Source organism: Pteropus alecto, unplaced genomic scaffold (assembly GCF_000325575.1).
Source record: "Pteropus alecto unplaced genomic scaffold, ASM32557v1 scaffold7, whole genome shotgun sequence".
Lineage (NCBI taxonomy): Eukaryota > Metazoa > Chordata > Mammalia > Chiroptera > Pteropodidae > Pteropus > Pteropus alecto.
In genome coordinates, this window is record NW_006494614.1 from 52,052,365 (window position 1) to 52,074,271 (window position 21,907).

Consider the following 21,907-nt stretch of genomic DNA (forward strand, 5'->3'; position numbering starts at 1 on the left):
GGGGAAAAAAAACCTCACAAGTATCAGGTCAGAGCTAGACATCAGTCATGGGGTAAAGCCAGACAACTTTAGGTCTGTGTTCTGGGCTTGCCACCAACTTGTAGTGTGAGCTTGATCAAATATCTTCACTTCTATGCCTCTCAATTTTTTTATTTGTAAAACGGGGAATAAGGATATCAATTTCAAAGAGTATATTTAAGCAGGACAGGACCAGAACATGAGGTCTTTTCTGCATTCTAAATATTCCATATTTAGAATTCATGCCCTGCTAATCTCAAAGAATTGGCACTAACACCAGCAGTTAGCAAGGAACAGTTTTAAAACAGATCCCTCAAGGATATCCAGCACCTTAAAGAAATCTTTCTCACAGTCCTCTTTGGGATACTTCTACCAAGTCCTTCAGAACACGATTGTATTATGTAAGTTCAATTGTGTGGTTGTCCCTCCAAGGAGTTCATACCCCAATTAATCTTCCTATTAAGAACTGGTGGAGATCCCAGAGACACCTTAAAGCAGAGGTCCCCTATCCCCGGGCCACGGACCAGTAGTGGTCCGTGGCCTGTTAGGAACCGGGCCACGTAGCAGAAGGTGAGCAGTGGGCAAGCGAGCGAAGCTTCATCTGTATTTGCAGCCACTTCCCAGTGTCAGCAGCACTGCCTCAGCTCCACCACGGATCATCAAGCATTAGATTCTCACAGGAGCACCGGTCCCCGGTGCCAAAAAGGTTGGAGAATCCTGCCCTAACATATTCTCTCACTGTCTTTGCCTTATCTTCTGCTATGAGTTTCTGATCATTCCTTTTCGTTAAATCAAAATCTGACAATGTCATTGATTTTGTACATTGCTGTCACCAGGGGTCATTGACCCCACAGAGGATTCATAATGAGTTTAATAAATAATTTTTGAATTTAAAACAAAGTATTTTAGACCCTATTACTAAAGCCAATGCCTTTCTTACAGATAGCCCAGAACATTTTGCATCTCATCCATTTGTTCACTGTCAGATAACCCATACTCATCCTGCCACAACCAGTGATACTTGAAGAATGTAAAGTACTGTACAATGACATTAACATTTTCACAAGAGCCATTAATTTTTCTCTTTTTGGCAAAGGATCCTCCTAGATTGCTCAGGAAGTCACGGTACAGGTTGGGAAGGTTCTATAATTATTTTGTCAGTGCTATTTCACTTTTACGTAGCCAAAGGCACCATCATGGAAGAAGAATGCCTTACTACATATCTCACTAAAAAAGATTACCCTTCCTTTTTTCTCCTCCCCTTGACTGATGCCAGGAAATTACTGAGGCAAACACAAACGTTTAGTCAGCTCCCATGCCCATCCTCACGTCCACTAGGAGCATCCCCTTATGGGAAATATTAATGTGTAGAACTCATACTGGAGTAATGCCTAAAAGCTGTTCTCCAACCTGTCAGAGCCTGTAACTCATAGGAAGTACTGGATTTGGTCCCAAATAAAACATTTATTTCAATTAGCCATCTGTGTTTTGCATCTCATGAGGCTAACTACTGTACTTAGGTCATACTCTTTCTCTCTTACCTCTAGGAATTCTAGAATCAACATAAAGTTCTGTTATATTAGCTTATTTAACCTAAATTTTAGAGAACTGAAGCAGATCATAGAATGAATAAATAATGATTAATTTAGGTTTACATTGGAATTATTCAAATATAATCATAAAGTGAGAATTATTTCTCTCTTCTCCAAACAATCAAAAATCTAGCCTACTATTTTTCAGGATTTCATAACCTCATATCATTCCTATTAAAAAAAAGCCACTCGTAAAAACACCAGGACTTACTCACGCTGTGCTTTCAATATAAGCTCTTCAAAACCTGCCTTACATTCCAGTTTTTCAAATGTACTTTTTTCACATTTTCCTTCATAGCCCACCCATAATTCATTAATTCTTATTTTTCAGTAATTGATGATTTTCAAAATGTGGAAGCGTGTTTTGTCCCTATGACCTCTACCAGAGCATCATACAAGGGGCAGGATTTGAACAGACCCAAAGATCACATCCACTTGGGTACTCCTATTAATATAGCCATGTTGCTCATGGATCTACCATCTTCAGAAGCAACTCACCTTTTTTTTAAAATTCTTTGTGCCCATCGCCATCCACAGTCCACTTAACACTTATGTCTTATGGAAAAATTTGTGCACCAAAGATGTGAGCAAGCCACATGGTCTGCTTCAGATACTACCCACCCAGAAGTCATTTACATCCTTTAGCTCATAGTCTCAGTCTCTTCTTCCAACTTCAAAATCAGCACTTTAGCATCTTTAAATTTCTCTCTGTCCCTCTGCTTCCTTTTTCACCACCACATCATTTTCTGTCTGGTTCTGACAACTACTCCCACATCCCTCTTTCAGGATACCCTTGATTATATCATGTCCATGGGGATAATTCATGATAATTTTTCAATCTCAATATCCTTAGCTTGATTAGATCTGAAAAGTCTTTCTTTCCCCGCCCCACCCCCCGCCCCCCTGGGCAAAAGAGCATTTACATGTTCTGGTAATTAGGAGGTAACCATCTCTGTGGGGAGAGAGGCACTATTCAGTACCGTAAACATGTAAACCCTTCCCACGGTTATTTGTCTTAGGTATAAGCATATAATTAAGAGAACTTTGTTTCACCTCTTTGGCTCCCTATCCCTTCCTACCAAATTAGAAAAACAAAGTAATACCATATCAGGCAGTATAGAAATCACCAGTATCATTTAAAAAAAACAAAACAAAAACTGAGAGGTTCAGGGAGTTACTGATTCTTATCATTAAGTCATTTAACTCTCCTGTTAGACCAATACAGAAAAAAATATTTTGAAAAAATGATAGGTGTTTATATACTTAGTCAAGGACAAATCCCAATTCCTGTAACAGTTGAGGTATGATCTTAGTTGAGCAAAGAAATTCAGTCCCTAATAACTGGCATACAGCATTAAATCTGGATTATAAATATATTTTATTGTTTTTCCTTCCTTCCTTGTTTCTTTTCTTAAAAATGGAAACAGTATGTATTTTTGATTTGAGCAACAAAAGTAATAGATGTGGTAGACATTTACCAACTTTTGACCATTCTGTACCAAACACACTTGGCCTTTGGGGAAAGGTATCATTGTGTGTCATATCAGAGAGGCACAGTGGCCTTCCTCTCTAATTATGGCAGAGTATAAGACCCATAACCCAGTCTCCACCAGAATGTTTTCACCTGAGACTTTAAATATTGTTATAGTAACGCACTTACTCGTGACTCAAAACCAGGGTCAGATTCAGAGACAAAGATAACACAAAGATGGCAAATATGAAATAAATATTAGTGGAAAACTCCTAAAAGTTTAACAACGCATGCGGATGCTTAACAAAAAGTCAAAGAATGGGAGCTAGAGCAAGTAGTTGATAGTGTGGGCAAATATTTGTTGCCAGGGGATCTTTTTATATAATTTTAAAAAAAATTCCACACCCGTTTTCCTATATCCAGGGCCTTTTGACTGTTCTACAAGCTTTTTCCTTAGTAATATGACACAATACTCATCTCAGGCATTTTAATTAAAAAGACCTTTTAAAGTTTAACAGCTTTGCAGAGAATGGACATTTTTACAATCTGCATATTTGTGGCATTTGATTTAATGTACAGCTCAATGAACTTGTCTCCAGCTGTCTGAAACTGACACTTTATATTTACTTCTTTTTCCCCTCTGTTTGCCATTAATGATCTTGAACACTAATAAATTTTTACAAGAGTTGTGACTTCCTGACCAAGCATAACATTGTTCACTAGTGATAAAGCAGAAGGTCAGAGCTCTCTATCTCAAGACCACATTGAATTTTGTAGAAGCAACACATATTTTAGTTTCAAATTCTTTTCATTATTCTCAATTCATTAATATTTTAAATAAGTACTAATAAAAATTTCAACTACATATTCATAACAATGTAAATTACATTATTATCACAGTCTAAATGTAAATTCAAGTTTCAAAACCAAGTTATCAGCCTTAGATGGACCAGGCTATTTAATTCACTCTGAATCAAATAGCAACAGAAGACAGACAGAGGCAGAACAAAAATATTTCCTGGCTTAAAGTTAGGTCAGATTTAAAAGGAAAAGAGGAAGTTGAAGAGAAGGAGGGAAGAAGAGAGAGAGGGAGAGAGAGAAAAAAAGAGAGGGAGAGAGGGAGAGAGAATATCATTCCACTGGGCCTCCTTAAAAGTTCTCTGGGTAAGTAACACAGAGTACATCCTAGTCAACTGGGTGCTTTTTTATGCTCCATAACAGCTTGCTGGTGTTGCAGCTTTGAACACCAATGTAATTTCCAGGTGAGTTGGTCTAAGCATTTGATGACCTACAAAGATACATTTTATACTATGTCCTAAGGCTAATATTAAAATCAGTACAGTCATTGGTTCTTTTTCCCTAATTACCACATTTTTTTTGCCCTTGGCATCTTATCACTCAGCAGGAGAGAATGAAGAAAACAAACACACAGTTAGGGCATGCAAGAGAGGCCAGTTCTAAGATAAGAGCCTACTGTTTAAACTCCAAATCCTTTAATCTTTTCCCCAGTCAACCAGAGCATCAATTCTAGTGCCAGGTACAATGAAAGTACTTGTCCTTGAATTTGACCCATCCTTGTAAGAAAAAGAGGTGTGTGTGCGCAGGCTCTGCACACTCACTCACATGGGTGTGTGGTCTAAAGATTTACATAATTGTACTATCGTTACACCATTATAAAGAAAGAAGCTGTTCTATCAAGTCACTGGCTACATTCTTGCCTTCCATATAGACATGCATCGCTTAATGACAGGGATATGTTCTGAAAAAAATGCATTGTTAGGCAGTTTCATTGTTGTGTGAACATTACAGAGTACACTTACATAAACCTAGATGGTATAGCCTCCTATATACCTAGGCTACATGTTATAGTCTATTGCTACAAGCCTGTGTAGCATGGTACTGTACTGAATATTACAGGCAGTTATAACACAATGGTAAATATTTGTGTATCTAAATACATCTAAATATAGAAAAGTTACAGTTGCATATACAATACAATATTCGGATGATGTATTATCGAATTGTACACTCGAAATATAATTTTATTAACTAATGTCACCTCAATAAATTTAATTTTAAAAACATTACATTAAAAATACAGTATAAAAGATAAAAAATGGTATACCTGTATAGAGTACGTACGATGAATGGAGCTTACAAGACTGGGAGTTGCTCTAGGTGAGTCAGTGAGTGAGTGGTGAGTGAATGTAAAGGCCTAGGACATTGCTGTATACTATTATAGGCTCTATAAACATTATACATTTAGGCTATCCTAAATTTATTTTAAAAATCTTTTTTCAATAGTAAATTAACCTTGGCTTACTGTAACATTTTTACTTTATAAACTTTTAAATTTTTTTAACTTTTTGACTTGTAATAACACTTAGCTAAAAACACAAACATGTTGTACAGCTGTATAAAAATATTCTATTTCTTTACATCCTTATCCTATAAGCTTTTTCTATTTTTAAATTTATTTATTTTTATTTTTTAAACTTTTATTCATTAAAAACTAAGACTTATGAACATATACATTAACCTAAGCCTATACACGGTCAGGATCATCGATATCACTGTCCCCCACATCCACATCTTGTCTTCCAGGGCAATAAAAGGCAGGAGCCACCATCTCCTATGAAAGCAATGCCTTCTTCTGGGATAGTTTCTGAAGAACCTGCCTGAGGTTCTTCTTGAGGTGGTGTCACTCTTTCTATAAATATGTCCATGGTAGTTTGCTGAGTTTGTTTCTTTATCATAGATTTTCTTGCAAGCAGATAATGCACCAAGAACATTACTCTCTATTAATAAAAATCTTTTGGTGTTGGGTTCCATGTTTTCAAATGTTTTTTAAAGAACTTGTTGAGTTTTACAACAGCTTCTTCTAAACACTTCACTGTGAATTTTCTTAGGGGTTCTTTTCTTTCTCTTGCAATTTCCTTTTTCTCTTGCCTCTTCTTCAGCTAAACTCCTCATTTACCATTTCCTCGGGAACCATCTCTAGGAGCTCCTCAATGTCACTCTCATCCAAACATAGGTTGAAATTGTTTACCATCTTGACCACAGCCTTGCTAATTTTTGGAAACTCCTCATCCTTATCAAATTCTTTGAAGTCATGGATGAACCTCTTTAGTGTCTTCTTTCAGATGCCATTCATACATTCCTTGGTGGCATCACTCCAAGCCCAAGCAAGGTTCTTGACGCAGTCATAGACGTTGTAATCCTTCCAGAATTGCATCAGTGTCTTCAACAGTTGCAAAAATAACCTGGGCACAGGTCCTCTTTAATTAGTAAGCCTTAAAAGCTTCTATAACTCCTGGACATGTCAAATGTGAGTACTGTAAATCCTGGACCAAGTATTATATATATTTTTAATATGCCAATGGTTGAGATAAATAGATTAAAAAATAGATAATTAGTTTTAAAACAGTCAGTAAAGGAGGAAAGTAGGACCAGGTAGAACAAATATAAAATTGATAGAAAGATGGTATATATAAATAAACTAATTAGATAATTATTTAAATATAAACTATCTAAATACAGCAATTAAAAATTGAGCTGATCAATCTGCATGAATAAAACCCAAATATATGCTGAATATAATAAAATAACTTTAAATATAATGACCTAGATACTATAATAGTAAAAAAAAAAAAAAAAAGTGCCAAATTAATGAAAAAGAAATAGCCAGTTATTTGACTAGCAAAAATTAATTTACTCAGAAATGGCAGAGGAATAGCAATTTTGGACATACAAACTCTGGCAAACCACAGGGAAGTCTGGAGAATAAAGGAGAGGAATGTTGTTTTATTGAGGAAAAAAAAGAGGCAGTTCGGATGGGCTGTTAGAAACAAAATGTCCTTTGAAGGAAACCAAGAGTTTGAAGTGTAGTGGCTTCTAATTGGCAGCGTCATGGCAGTTTCTCATTGGCTGAATCTTTCCTTTTGCTAGGCAAAAGGAAAATCTTTCTTTTTCATGCTGGAGTAGTAAAGTAATATTCTTTAAGAATACACTTCTACCTGTTGAAATCTTCAAGGTGCTATGAGTGGTAGTGCATGAGAGCTTCCCTTTCAGGGCTTCCTGACTCCACTTTAAGTAAGGTTTCTTTTATTCATTTCACAAATGAAAAGAGATATCAGGCAAACACTAAGACAGTAGTCTGCATCCCTTGACTGTATGGTTCAATATTAGGATGTTGATTTCCCCCAAATTGACATATAGGTTCAATGTAATCACATTTAAGAAACAGAGATGGCTTTTGGTAGAACTTGAAAAATTGATTCTAAAATGTATATGGAAAAGCAAAAGACCTAGAATATACAAAATGATTATGATAAGGATCAAACTTAGACTGACTGAAGTAATTAATAGAATGTGATTTTGGTGAAAGGATAGAAAAACAGATAAGTAGACGAGAGTACAGATATAAACTCACATATAGATGGTCAACTGATTTCAACAAAAAAAATGCCAAGGTAGTTTAATTGGTAAAATAGCTTTTTAACTAAACAGTTCTGGAATAAATAATTATTCATAAAAGAGAAAGAAAGAAAAAAGAATCTCAGTGATGACCTTGAATTATACACAAAAAATAACTTGAAATGTATTACAGACCTAAATAAAGTTAAACCACAAAATTTATATAAGCAAACATAAGAAAAGTCTTCGAAATTTCCTTAGAACACAGAAATCACAAACTATAAAATAAAAATTAAAATATTTAAATTTATAGAAACTAAAATATTTTATCAACACTTAAATTATTTAACTTTGATTAAAAACAGCACTTTTTCACCCTTTGAGAAACATCATTAAAAAGTTAAAAGGCAAACCTTACACCGGGAGAAAATATTCACTATTCACACAACTGACAAAGGACATGTATGCAGAATAAAGAATTGCTCGAATTTAATAATTTTAAAAAAATCAACTAAATTTAAGAATAAAATAAATGAAATGGCCAATAAATATACTAAATGAACATAAAGATCTTTAGTCATCAAGGAAAGGCAAATTTAATTCACAATGAGACAGTGTAAACCCATTGGAATTGGTGAACATTTAAAAAGACTAACAGTATCAAGATTGTGCAAAAATCTGAAGTGGAACTCCTATACATTGCTAGTGGGATGATAAAATTGTGCAATCATTTTAGAAAACAGTTGGGCACTATTTAATAAAGTCAAACATAAACATACCTTAAACACAGAAATTCCATTTACAGGCATTTACTCAAGAGAGTGCAGACATATATTCACAAAAAGGCTTGGATATGAATGTTCAGAACAGTTTTATTCCTAATAGCCAAAAACTTTAAACTCTAATGTTTATCAACAGGTGAAAAATAATTTTTTTTTAATGTTGGTATGATCATACAATGAAATACTATTTGGCAATTAAAAGGAATCAACTCCAGATACACACAAGATGGATAAATCTCAAAAACATTATGTTAAAGAAAAAAAACAGACCAGACACATGAGTATTATATGCTATATGAGTTCCTTTATATGAAATTCTATGAAAGAAAAAAGTAATTTTTAGTGACAGAAAGCACACCAGTGATTGTCTGGTGGTATGGTGGCTGTAAATAAATGAGGAGAAGATAAATGGAAATTCGGTGGTGGAAAGTAATGTTTTACTTTGATTGTTTTATCAGTTACATATATCTATAAATTTGTCAGAATTCATTAAAATGTACACTAAAGATAAATGCTTTTACTGTTTGCAAAGTAAACTCTTAAGAAAATAAACTGCAACCTCTATTTTAGGCCATACACAAAAATTAATTTGAGATGTATCATTGTTATAAACAAAAAGCTAGAACTATACAACTTCTAGAAGAAAATATCAGAAATCTTTTTGGTCTTTAGGTAGATTTCTTAGGATACAAAAAGCATTAACCATAAATGACAAATATTGATTAGTTGGCCTTTAATCATTTTTTAATCAAAAGATAGCATGAAGAAATGAAAAATATATTCTACAGATTGGGACAAACATGTGCACATACGCACATGTTATACAAATAACCAATAATCACAGAAATTGCTGGTGTGACTGTAAAATGGTACAACAATTTTGTAATAGTGTTGATAATTTCTTATCAAGTTAAACAAAGACCTGCCCTTTGGTCCTGCAATTCCACTCCTAGGCACTTATCACATTAACTGAAAACATACATCCACACAAAGGTGTGGACATAAATATTCATAGCAGATTTATTTATAAAAGTCAAGATATGGAAAATACCTAATGTTTATCAAAAATAGGAAGAAAAGAAAGGAAGAGGAAAGAAGAGAAGGAAGAAAAGGAAGGAAGGAGGAAGGGAGGAAAAGAGAGAGGGAGGGAAAAATTTTTAATATATATGAAATGTTTATTCAAAAGGATTTTCTAATACCAGGCCTTATACTATGTATTGGAAATATAATGGTGAACAAGAATGAGAAAACTGAGTCTCAGCAAAAACAACTTGCCCAAATCAAAAATATTGATAGCTATTGGCAAAGATAGCTAGTCAGACTCAAATCTTTTTCCATTATCTCATTAAAAACTTCACATGTGTTGATGGCATCAGAAAAAATTTGTTCATAATAGATGTTCACAATTCAAAAACTGATAATAATAATGATATTAATAAAATATTTGATAATTGCTAACACTCGTATAATGCTTGCTAAGTATCAGGCACCATTGTAAGCATATTAGGCACCATTCTAAGCATTTTACATACATTAACTCATGTAATCTTGATACTAATTCTATAAAGAAGAGAATATTATTGTTTTATATAAATGATCATTGAGACATAGAGGGGTTAAGTATCAAGACAGTAAATGATAGAACCAGGATTTAATATGTGGGTGTCCTTATTTCATCATCTTAAACAAATATCAGTGAAGGTCTGTGAGTTAATTTTTGGACCTATATTTAGTTACTTATGGTAAAATGATTACATTTACAGCTCCAGTCTTCCCATTGAACCCACACCTATTGCTATGGAAGCTTGTAGAGCTCTCCTAGTCTGACAAGTCATGTGACTTGCTCTGGCCATTTAGCTTTAGTCTTGCAAAGCACTTATGTGATTGAGTTTGCCAGAGAGCTCCACTGTATTTATTTTGTGCATTGGTGTTCCAGATTTGAAAATAGGACTTTCTGGCAAATATATCATAAATAGTACAAAACAGATGAGATAGGTAATAGATATAGACAGACAGACAGCGGGACTATTCTTGCTTAATTTCATTATTTCTTTGCTAGCGCAGAGTTCAGGTGGTAGGGAAGGGAAATGATATTTATTAAGCACCTGTGCTGTGTTTATATGTACTGGTCACTGTTAATGTATTATTCCTTTTAACCTCACAACCCTGGGAGATACAAGTTATTCATTTTTTTTTTTTTTACTTCAAGAAGTTAAGTGATTTGTGTTCACAGATCTAGTTGGATATAGGATCAGATTTGAGAATAGTTCACTTTTTTTTTTCTAACATCTCTACTGCACCAAGGGGAAGTGATTTGCTTCAGTTTTCATAAGTTGAATATAAGAATCACAAGTAAGGAACTGAAGTTCCATGGCTCAATACATAGAGGTTGTTTAATATCTTACAAATACCAAAAGTAGTCATGAAATTAATGCCCTGCTTGCAAAGACACCAAAATATATAACAAAAACAACTGGAAACAACCTAAAAGTATCAATTTAATTAATAGGAAGATAAATAGCATCATGAATACTAATGTATTGCCTGCCTCTCTTTGGTAGCTAGCCATAACTACAAGTGAGTCGCACTCAGTAAGATTTTACAACCATTAATTTAATCACTTATTTGCCCTAAATCAAAATGAGGGGTAGTAGTTTGCTATTATCTGAGCTAGCCCAAGCTGGGTAAATGTAGCTGCAGGAACGCAATAAGAATAGTAATTGCAAAAATTGCTTTAATATGTACATATGCCAGGCACTGGGTGCTATTTTTATGCATATTTTAATTTAAATTTTACCACAACCCCTTAAGGTAAGTTTATTAGGTCTGTTTTGTATACATGAGGAAATTTGATCAAGGTATAAAACTATTCAGTGTGAATTCATAATTTGGCTCTTAAACCTCTAGAACCTTCCATTAGCTCTGAAACTGGTAAAATCACTTTATTTCTCTTATCTAATCCTATTTTTTAAAAACGGCATATTACTTTAAGTAGTTTAAAGTAGTTTAAAGTAGTTTAAAGAGATACAATTATATGTGTCAAGTGTATATACTAGTGTCCAACAAATAAAAGCAACACAAATTAATAGTAAATTATTATTATCATTTTTATTATTAATAAAATCATTTGAATCCCTGAATACTTTTTAAATTCCTCTAAATGCATTTCTTATTATCTACATAATAGTACTCATTTACCTGCTCCCTCTGCTTCTGTCCCTTGTAGATTTCTGCCTTGGTTCTGAGTTCCTGTCTGGCAGTTTGGGGCACTTTCCCACTCTGTCCCTGCCTACCCCATTTCTAGGGCCCTTACATTTAATTCACACAGTGCTCCATAACCAAGAGCGTCTGTCAAAATTGTATTTGTCATTAAAAATTGAGAGAAGGACTAGAAGGCTGAGGTTCGAGCAGAAAACTGTCACCATGTGGAGTTATTATGACGTTATCGACTCTCTTCCCTATGCTGTGTATTACATCCAAGGAAACCATCAACAAGACAAAAAAACAACATATTGAAAGGGAGAAGACATTTGCAAATAATATCCAATAAAGGGTTAATATCCAAAATATGTAAAGAACTCATACAATTCAACATCAAAAAATGAACAACCTAATCAAAAAATGTGCAGAGGACCTGAATACGCATTCTCCAAAGACATACATATGAACAACAAACACATGAAAAGATGCTCAATGTCACTATTCACCAGGGAAATGCAAATCAAAACCACAATAAGATATCACCTCACACCTGTCAGAATGGTTATTATCACAAAAACAACAAATAACAACTATTGGTAAGTTTGTGAAGAAAAGGGAAGCTTTGTCCTGTGTTGCTGGAATTATAACTTAGTGCAACCACTATGGAAAACAGTGTGGAGATTTCTCAAAAAATTAAAAAATTGAACTACCATATAACCTAACTATTCCACTTCTTGGAGCTAATATTTAAATCTCTATTTCTAGAATCGGCCCTAGGTTATGAGTTAAATCTAAGCTAACAGTGTTTCTAACACTTCCAGATAAAAAGAACTAAGGATCAGGTAGGGCCTAATACCATATTGCCCTTTTGTCTCAATTTTCTCATCTATGAACTAGAAACAATATATCCCCCACTCACCTCAAGGTATGTAGAAGGATCACATGATATTATGTATGTGAAAGGGCTATGAAAGGTATAAAAAAAATTATATCTTTATTTGCTTTATTTTTTAATAGCATTTACTGCCTTCCAATATCCTTTTCATTCTGTTTATATATTATATTCATTTATTAGTTTTGTGTCTCCTTACCAGATTGTGAAGTCTTGGAGGGCAGGAATCTGTATTTGTTTTGTTCACTGATCTATCCCAAACATGTATCATTAGAAGTGTTCAGTATATATTATATAGGAAATATTTGTTAAATGAACAAATATGTTAATGTTTATTATAATCTTAAATGTATTGGTTCAGATATTATTCATTTCAGTTGATAAGATTATTTTCCTGTACCAAGTTTCTAGAGATATAACTTTAACTCAAGGACTGTCTAAAATGTTAAGAATATCAAATCTGATCTCATGTTGGAAAGAGAGACTTGTTTCTGGAAAGGTAAGCCCCATAGAGTTCATCAAATTACATAAAGTGGACAACAACTTGTCTGCCTAACAGGCTTGCTAGCCTCAGCTATAGCAAAATGTACAGAATTTCCAGGGGCCAAATAGTTTCTTCTTTATTTCTAAATCTAATGACAGCATGTACACACAATTCCACTTAACTAAAATTATTTTAAACATGATTAGATTCAGCCAAACAAATGTCTATATTGGACCAATAACACCAATTTCCTGAATCAGCTCTTTCCAGCTGGTCGATTTGGCTGTGCATAATCACAGACTGGAGGAGATTTGGACGGGAAAGTAGCATGTGATTGTTCCAATCTCATTCTCTAGAGCTGGGATTTCAATTCCCTCCCTTGTGGGCTACAATCTGCATTTGAAACAAGAAAAAAATAGATGTTTTTTCAAGAAGAAAATAAAGCATGTAATTTGACTGTTTAAGAATTAATTAAATTAGAGTAATAGAGATGACATGCATAAGTACCATCCATCCATCCAGTGTTAGCAGTGAATACACAGAAAAATATGGCAAGACATAGCCTGCAGGTAATTAAGGATGGCTTTCAGGAAGAAGTGACGTCTTAAAGGTATCTTAAATGATGAATAGTTAATTTGATAAAGAAAGAACAAAGAATTTCCCAGCAGAGAGAACATTATATGCAAAGGCCCAGAGGTATCAGGAGGCTTGTCAGAAATTCAAGGAAATACAGGTATTCAGCATGGCTGGGATATAGGGTGAATGTCAATGAGAATAGACTTTAGAGTCACTGAAGGGCATTGCCTGGATAACTTTGGCAGGCTCAGAGTTCCCTAGTATATGACAAACACTAAGGTGCTGCCTACAAATAAAATGAGCTGACATTTACTGAGGATGGACTCAACACTAGTCACAGAGAGGTTTAAGTAACTTGCCCCAAGGTCACATAGTAAAGTGATGCAGTCAGGATGGGAATCCAGTCAGTCTGGTGATAGGGGCCATGTCTCATCAAGTACACTCTAAACATATTACTGGGAACATCAAACCTGAAGGCTATGAAGGATCGCAGCTCTAGTGGAAAGGCCCCCTTCTAGGTTACTCTTACTGTACATTTCTTGCATAGGAAGAGCTGCGATGTATTCTCCTCCCAAAGGACAGAGTGTGATGTCTTCTCTGTGGGCATGTTGTTGCATCCAAAGCCCTCCCAGTGGTGGAGCAGATGTCCTGCCAGATGGTAGCCACTTGGACCCTGGCCCCACTGTGGCAGGCAGCCAGGACAGTTGCCTTGTAATGGTTGTAAATGTCACCATCTCTCACAGACTGGACAGCTGGACAGAATACTCGGAGAAAAGCAGGTGCTGACCATGCAGCACATGGTTTTGCTACCCAAATGGATGAAATTCACAGTGTTCCGGGGCACATCCAGGACTATGCCTTTGGAAATGTTCTTACTGCATTAAACAACAGGCTCCATTATACTGGGAAGCAGAAAAAGCATCAAGGAAAATGTTATTATTTACAAACATTTTTGGTTACATCCGCTCCCTGGTTATCCAGGTTTTCCTGTTACCTCCTGCCTACCTGTTTATCTTCATCCTTCTTTGCTCATCTTAGGTATGTCTTCCTCTGGGAAGGCTTCCCTGATCTCACCTAAAAATAACTAATAAATAGTCCTGTCCTCTGGATACTCGGACCTATAGAGGTAAAAAGACATGTGATAAGATGCAAATGCAGGATAATGCTGGAAAGTGTCCTATGGCCCAAAGGAGAAAATGACAACGTTCTTGGTAGATTCAAAGAAAACTTCACTGAGAAATAAATGCTTGATTTGGGTCTCAAAGTATAAGAATTTACTAGGCAGACAAAAATCTGAAGGGAATCAAAGTAAAGAATCATGAGTAGAGTTTTATGGCTTTGAGAACTCAGAGAAGTTGAATAGGGTCTATGTGCAGAAAGCTTTATGGAAAATGTATCAGTGTGCTTTTGCTGTATAACAAACTATACCAAAATTCAGAGGCACACAGCACTAAGCTGCAGGACTCTAGGTATGTCTTCTGAGCTTGCCTACTCATTTGCAGAGAACTCTCTAGTCAGTGCTTGACTAGAGCAATTCAGCTAGAACGGTTCTGTCCCCTTTGTCCTTCCTCCTCCTCCAGGACCAGAAGAATAGACTAGGCATGTCCTTCTCATGGTGATGGTAGAATTACAAGAGTAAATCAGGCTAATCATCCAAGTAGTTTTCAAAAACTGCTTGTGTCACATATGTTAATATCTCTTTAGTGAAAACCTGTCACTTGGTTGGACATAGAGCCAAGGAGTAAAAAAGTGAGCCCATGTTCAGTGGGAGGGGACTTTACTGCATGAGCACAGAAAGCATGAAAACATTGGAGACACTAATATACATGGAAAGTAACCAGGAAATAAGCCTGGGGAGGCAGGTATGAACCAGATCGTGGGATGCACTGTGGATGATACAAATAAAATTCTTTTATCATCCTATCCTGTAGGCAAGGGATGAATTAAAGCATTTTAAATAAAGAAATTACGTGATTACATATGCTTTTGAAGATGATCTCTTTTGTCTGAATGTGGAAAATACTTTGTAGGGTATCAAAAATCGAGATAGACAGAGCAAAGAGTTTTAAAGTTTTGAAGTAAGGCAGTAGCAGAGGACATAGAGATAAGAAGATTTGAAAAACTGGTATATAAAAAACTGGTACAATATGTGGCATCCACAGTTTGGTATAAAGGCAGTGGTGAGGGAAAAGAGGGTGCTTAAGATTTCTGTCTTATCTGTCTTGGCTAAGGATAGTCCTATCCAAAACAATCAGAGAAAGCAAGAGGCAAAGAAGTTATGAAAAATAAAGAAAAACAATAGAACAGTAGATCAAGCTAGGACATGAGTAGCCTGTGAGACTCCTAGGAAGAAGATGTTTTGTAGGTAGATGAACCTAAGTAGGAGAGAATTCTAATCTGGAAATACAGTTTGAGAGTGATTAGTATTTACATGGCAATGAACATTGAAGCCTGATGGCAACTGCTCAGAAAAAGACAAAAGTGTAGTTGGAAACTACAGAGGTTCAAAATTGTTATTAGAATATATTTTGAGGTCATTTTGAGGATCTAAAGCAAACACAGGCACATATAAAATAATTTGTTGATGTGATTCCAGGGAGCCATGTATTTCATGAAATCTATCTAAAGAACCTTTAATGATTATAGAAGCTAGATTGAGAATCTCTGATTTAAAGGATGAGCAGAGAGAAAATAACAAAAGAGATAAAAAGAGAAGATCTCATCAGAGAATAGAGATAGGATTTGGAGTCCTGGGCCAAGAACTAGAGCTCATTAAGTGCTACTCGAGTTGGAAAGTTTAGAATAGATATTCAGTTTCAAAACAAAACAAAACAAAATAAAAAACAAACAAACAAAAAACAGAGTGCAGGACAAAGAACTTAGACAAAAGCAACAAGACAGTGGAAAACAGTATGACTTTTAGTCAGCACTCATTTTTCAGGGCCACCTCCCACACTCAAGCCCCAATTAGTTTCCTCCACACTAGCTTGTTGGTATAAGGGTAACTGTATCATCTGACTTGGCAGCACTAGCACAGGACCCAGCTGTGAAATTAGCTAGGAGGAGTCAGTCACATGTCAATAACTCAGAGCCAATTTAAGGGACTGGGGAAAGCAGGGCCTAAAATCAATAGTCACAATTCCAAGGATTCCTGTGAAATGGTGGAAACTGAACTAAGAAGCTGGCCAAACAATCTTATTAGTACCAAGGGTAAAGCAATCCACTGATTTCTCTGAGGGCAAGGAGTAGTTCTTATTCATGAGTACCTAACACCTAGAACAATCTGAGCAAACAGTTTGAATAAATATGTGTCACATGAATGAATAAAGGCAACTTTATGAAGCACCCCAAAACTCCCTCACTTCAGGCTTATAAATGCCACCATTCTCTAAAACACGTCAGCTACTCTAATGGATAGCCTGGTGTCTTTCTAGGAAAATACTGAGTCCTCTATTCTAGTTAATTTATTTTATTGTTGGTTGTTCACCCCAAATGTGAGACATTTAGAAAACTCAGATACAGTGTAGTGTTTTATTATTATTTTTCAGTTCTCTCTGGCGCCAAGCAAATTTGATCATAAACAAAGCTAATAAACCCTGATTTAAAAGCTGCAATGCCTCTAGTGTGTGCACTAGAAGTACAACAAGATGATGCAATACCACAAGGCCCTGTTTTAGTTAAAAGTCACGTTAATGATTTCATCCTTCATAGTTGCCCAAAGAACCCTGAGAAAGAAACCTTCAACTCTTACATAGTTTTCTGTCTTAAGGGTAATGAACCATATGTGTAGACAGCTGCACTGTCTGTAAACTATGGTCATTAATTAGACAGGAGACAGGACACTTCCAGAGAGAGGCGGGTGGAGAGAGAAGGGTGAGACTTTGAAAAGTCACAGCAATTATTAATAACAGAAAGGGCAAGGAAAAGGGTAAAATGCTTGTCCTCCATATTTCAAATATATTACATTGCCCATAGCAATGAAGTGGTGGAAAGGCCTGGAAAACACAATGAGTGTTTTGGAACTGTAATGAGGCCAGAGTTAACCAAACCAGGATACTCCAGGCAAGGATACATATAGATTCATATATAGAATTCCAAAGACTATGTCAAATTTGTGAACTATTTGCCCAAGGAAAATTGTGTCATTTTAGTTTCAATAAGATACAGTTATAGTGAAGAAACTAAACTAATGGAAAAAAAAAAAAAAAAAGAAAGAGAAAGAGCACTGGGTCTGAGCTTTCCCGCAAGCATCAAGTATGAATCCCTAACTAAGATGTCAGAAACTTGGATGATTGGAAATAGGTCATGAAGTATGGGGCAAGAGTTCAAGTTGGATCAGGGCAAGCAAGGACAAAGGCTATGACTAACACAGACAGACCTTACAGCTTAAAAGGCCAGATCCAACTAGATAGGTGAGTTCAATCCAAGGAGGTACAGTGTGCACTCTAGTATCCTTAGTCATTTTATGGGACACATTAGACATCTCTGAAAAGATAAGTCAAAAAATAGAGAATACCAAGAACATGTATAAATGTTCCAGCTTATTGAATCTTTTGTAATCATCACCAATTATTCACTATACTAACTCTGGCAGAGGCCAGTGTCTGTGGTTAAGAACTAGCACATAAGCTCCCAAGGTCGAGGACTGCATCTGCCTACACAGTACTTTATTCCCAGTACCTCACATAGTGGCCAGATAAAGCTCAACTGGGATTTTTTAAATTAATTAAACCATATATTCAAGGAAAATGGGAAAAACCTTTCTAAAAATTATATACAATAAACTATAAACTAAATATACAATATACAAACTAAAAAGTCACAAATCTTTGGATAATAATGATGTGTCAATGTAGGTTCGTCAACTGTAACAAACATACCATCTGGAGGGGATGTTGATGATGGGGGAAGATATGCATGTTTAGGGGAGGGGGTATATGGGAAATCTCACTACTTTCTGCTCTACTTTGTTGTGAACTTAAAACCACTCTAAAAATAAAGTCTATTAAAAAAAAATTAGAGATGTGTGAAAATGATGAAATCATGAACTTTGTTTCTGCACTATGGAATGGCAAAAACAACAAAGTATATCAGTGCAAAGAAGAACATTAAGACAGAATGTCCAGACACACTGACAAAAGGAAGGGAGATTTAAAGAACCAAGGAAGGTGCGTGCACAGGTGAATAGCGTGATCAGATTTACATGGGATAGAGATCCCTCTGGTAGTTATATGGTGGGTAGTTTGACCAGTAGAGTAAAAGTAGGCAGACCCTTAAGGCACTATTGAACTTAGCTAGCCGCAAAATAATAAGTACATGAATTAGGATTGTGGGAGGGAATAAAGGGGATGGGACAAATATTGATTAGATAGAACTGATGTGACTTTGTGATACTTTGGTTTTTAGAAAGAGGAAAAAAACTCTAGGATGCCTTCCAAGTCACTAACTTCATAGCTAGAAAACTTAGTAGGCACTCAATAAATGATTAATGAATGAATACATAAAACATACATACTCTTCCAATTATTATTATTATAACTGTGGTGAGAACATTTATATGCTCATTTTTTTTTTTTTTATTCAGGCAGCATTTGTTAAGCGCCACATAGCTACTGAGTTAAATGATGAACAAGGTTAAAAAACAAATGAAAGAGGGAAGAGAAAACACCGTGTGGATCACAAGCATGTGCTGCATTTGGAGGAACTGCCTTCTTTTAAATTTTCCTGTTCCAGTGTTCCCAGGAAAGGATTAGGACTTGTCAGACACAACCTTGATTTTGGTTCATGAAACACTGACACTGTGATGGTGAGCAGCGGTTCTCAACTGTGTGATTGGAAAGGCCCACACAGGTGCTGCCAACGAGTCTGGACCACTGTCTCTTCTGAAGCACCAAGGCATCAGGTTGGCCATTGGATTATCAACATCAGAAATTCCCTTCACAAATACATGGCACGCTGCCCCCTTAGACTTACTTTCAAAGCAGAACTCCTGAACCCCCATAGCATATTGTCTTTTCTTTTTTATGTTATTTATTATTACCTATGTCTTATTAAGTTTTGGTTTTATTATTTGTTTATTTATGACTATGTCTTATTTCCACTAAGAGAATGTAAGCCCTTTAGAGACCTTCAAAATCATCAAATTCATATTTCCCTTCTCCTTTCCAGTGCATGAATTCCTTATACCTCATTTCTGAACCTTAAAAAAGTTCCAGCCATCTGAGATAATTTTGTACTCAAGAAAATAGATGAATCACCATAGTATTAAAATTACCCAGTAGATTCTTCAACAATTCTGCCTTTCAACTACACTTTAATTAAAGAGTTGGCACATTAACAATTTTCCTTATCATTAATAAAATCTATTCTTGAAAATCTAGTTTAATGCTATAAACATTTATTATTTATTATATGGGAGCCCATGTGCTCTGCACTATGAAAATGGAAATAATTAAAGCATGGGCTATCAAATTTTACCTGAAAAAACAAATGTAAATAAATACTGCATAAATATTGACAATATAATAAATTAAACATGTGCAATTTACATGCAATTTATAGGTAAAGCACAAAAGTGAAGAGATGTTCCTGACAGACTAGAGAAAATGTCATCTGATTTAGATTTTGATAATGAAATGGAAATCAGGGGCAGATCATTCCAGAGAGAAACACTCATGCAAGGAATCGATGTGGTAAACATAAAATCGTATGAAAAAAAACAGGGCCTATTAAGGGAAAAATACTAAAGAAAACAGTCTTTTAAACACGCAGGAAGCCATCTGTGTTAATCAGATCAGGATTCAAAGTATCAAATGCTTTCTGTGCGCTCTCATACACCAAGACTCTAAAACTTGGATTTGCAGAAGGATTGATTGCTCCTTACAGTAGTCTTTTCTTATTGGAAATGACCAGAAGTAACAAAGTGTAATAATCCTATGTTGAACAAGCACCTGTCTGAGTGTTAAACCCACATATCATCAACTAAGACTTGAACTGAGCCTGAAAGAAAAGATCCGATTTCAAAAACAATAAGAACAAAAAATATTAGGTCACACTTACTGAGCATGTATTGGATGACAAGCCTTGTTCTAAATACCTTGTTACATGAATGGATTCACAAAATGCAGACACTATACAAAATGCAAACAATTCCTATTGGTATTCTCATTTTACAGACAAAGAAATAAAAGCACAGGGAGTTTAAATGATTTGTCCAAGGGTAAAGAAAAGATAGCAAAGTCAAAAATCTTATAAACAATTATAGTGTTGGGTCAGAGAGTGACACTGGTACTTTTTATATTATTAAATAAGAATTCTAGGAGATGGTCTAAGATAGTCCGTGAAATGGAAAGTTTATGAGCAGGTCATAGGTGTGTACAGCAAGTTTTCTGAGTGGCTACTGAAAATAGCACTTAGATACTAGAGGGAGGGGTCTGAATGTGAGAGATTCTAGGACAATGAGGATGAGTATGATTGCAAGAAAACCTTCTGAAGAGTTACTTAAGCCACAGGGAGAAATACTCATCTGAAATATATGTGTTTAACAGTTAAGATGTGCCAGTCTCCTAGTTCAGTTTGGGAAAATAAGAGTGAATAACAGAGAGATACGATAAACCATAAAATAGCCATCCAGGACAGAAAGTAGTATAAAAGAATAACAAGTCAGAGTCTGGGTGAGTCAAATTGTGACAGTAGCAAACACCTGCATAGTGCTCATGATGTAACCTGCACTGCCCTAAGTGTCTTATAGGTATCAACTCCTTAATCCTCACAAGTCTATCACATAGGGACTATTATTACCACCAGCATTTTACAGATGAGGAAGTTGAGGCTAGAGATGGAGAAACCTGCCTATGGTCATAAAACCTATAAGTGGCAGACTTGAGATTCAAGGACAGGCAGCCTGGCTCTTAAGCACCACATTATGTGCTTTCTCTTCCCATGGGAAGTGAAGGGTAGGGGAGGATAAGTGAAGATTATTTATTTATCTATTGTCCTCAATCTTTCAACAAAACATTTATCGAGCACCTATTATGTGCTAGACACTACTCTAGGCAATGTGGGTATAGCTGTGGAACAAAAAGAACAGGATTCTTCCTTGCATTTGAGGCGCATACATTGATGAAGAATTGCTGCCGTGAATTAATAGAAAGAGGGCTTAAGTGTGACGGGCACTGTTACTAGCTCTATCTGATTTAACTTTCGCAACCCTTTGAAGTATGCACTATCGTCATCCTCATTTTACTGGGGGCATTAAATAAAGATGATGAGTGTGGATGTAGAGATTCAAACCTAGATCTACCAGACTCCAAAGTTCATCTTTAAACCAGTTTACTCTAGTAATTAAAGGGGAAATAAAATTAGAGGAAGTACTTTTATGATGTGGGATATCTGAATCATTTTTAGCCTTAAGAATGGGCAGGAAGAGCAGGGGAAAATTAGAGCAATGGTTTAAATAGAAAGACTGGAGAGCAA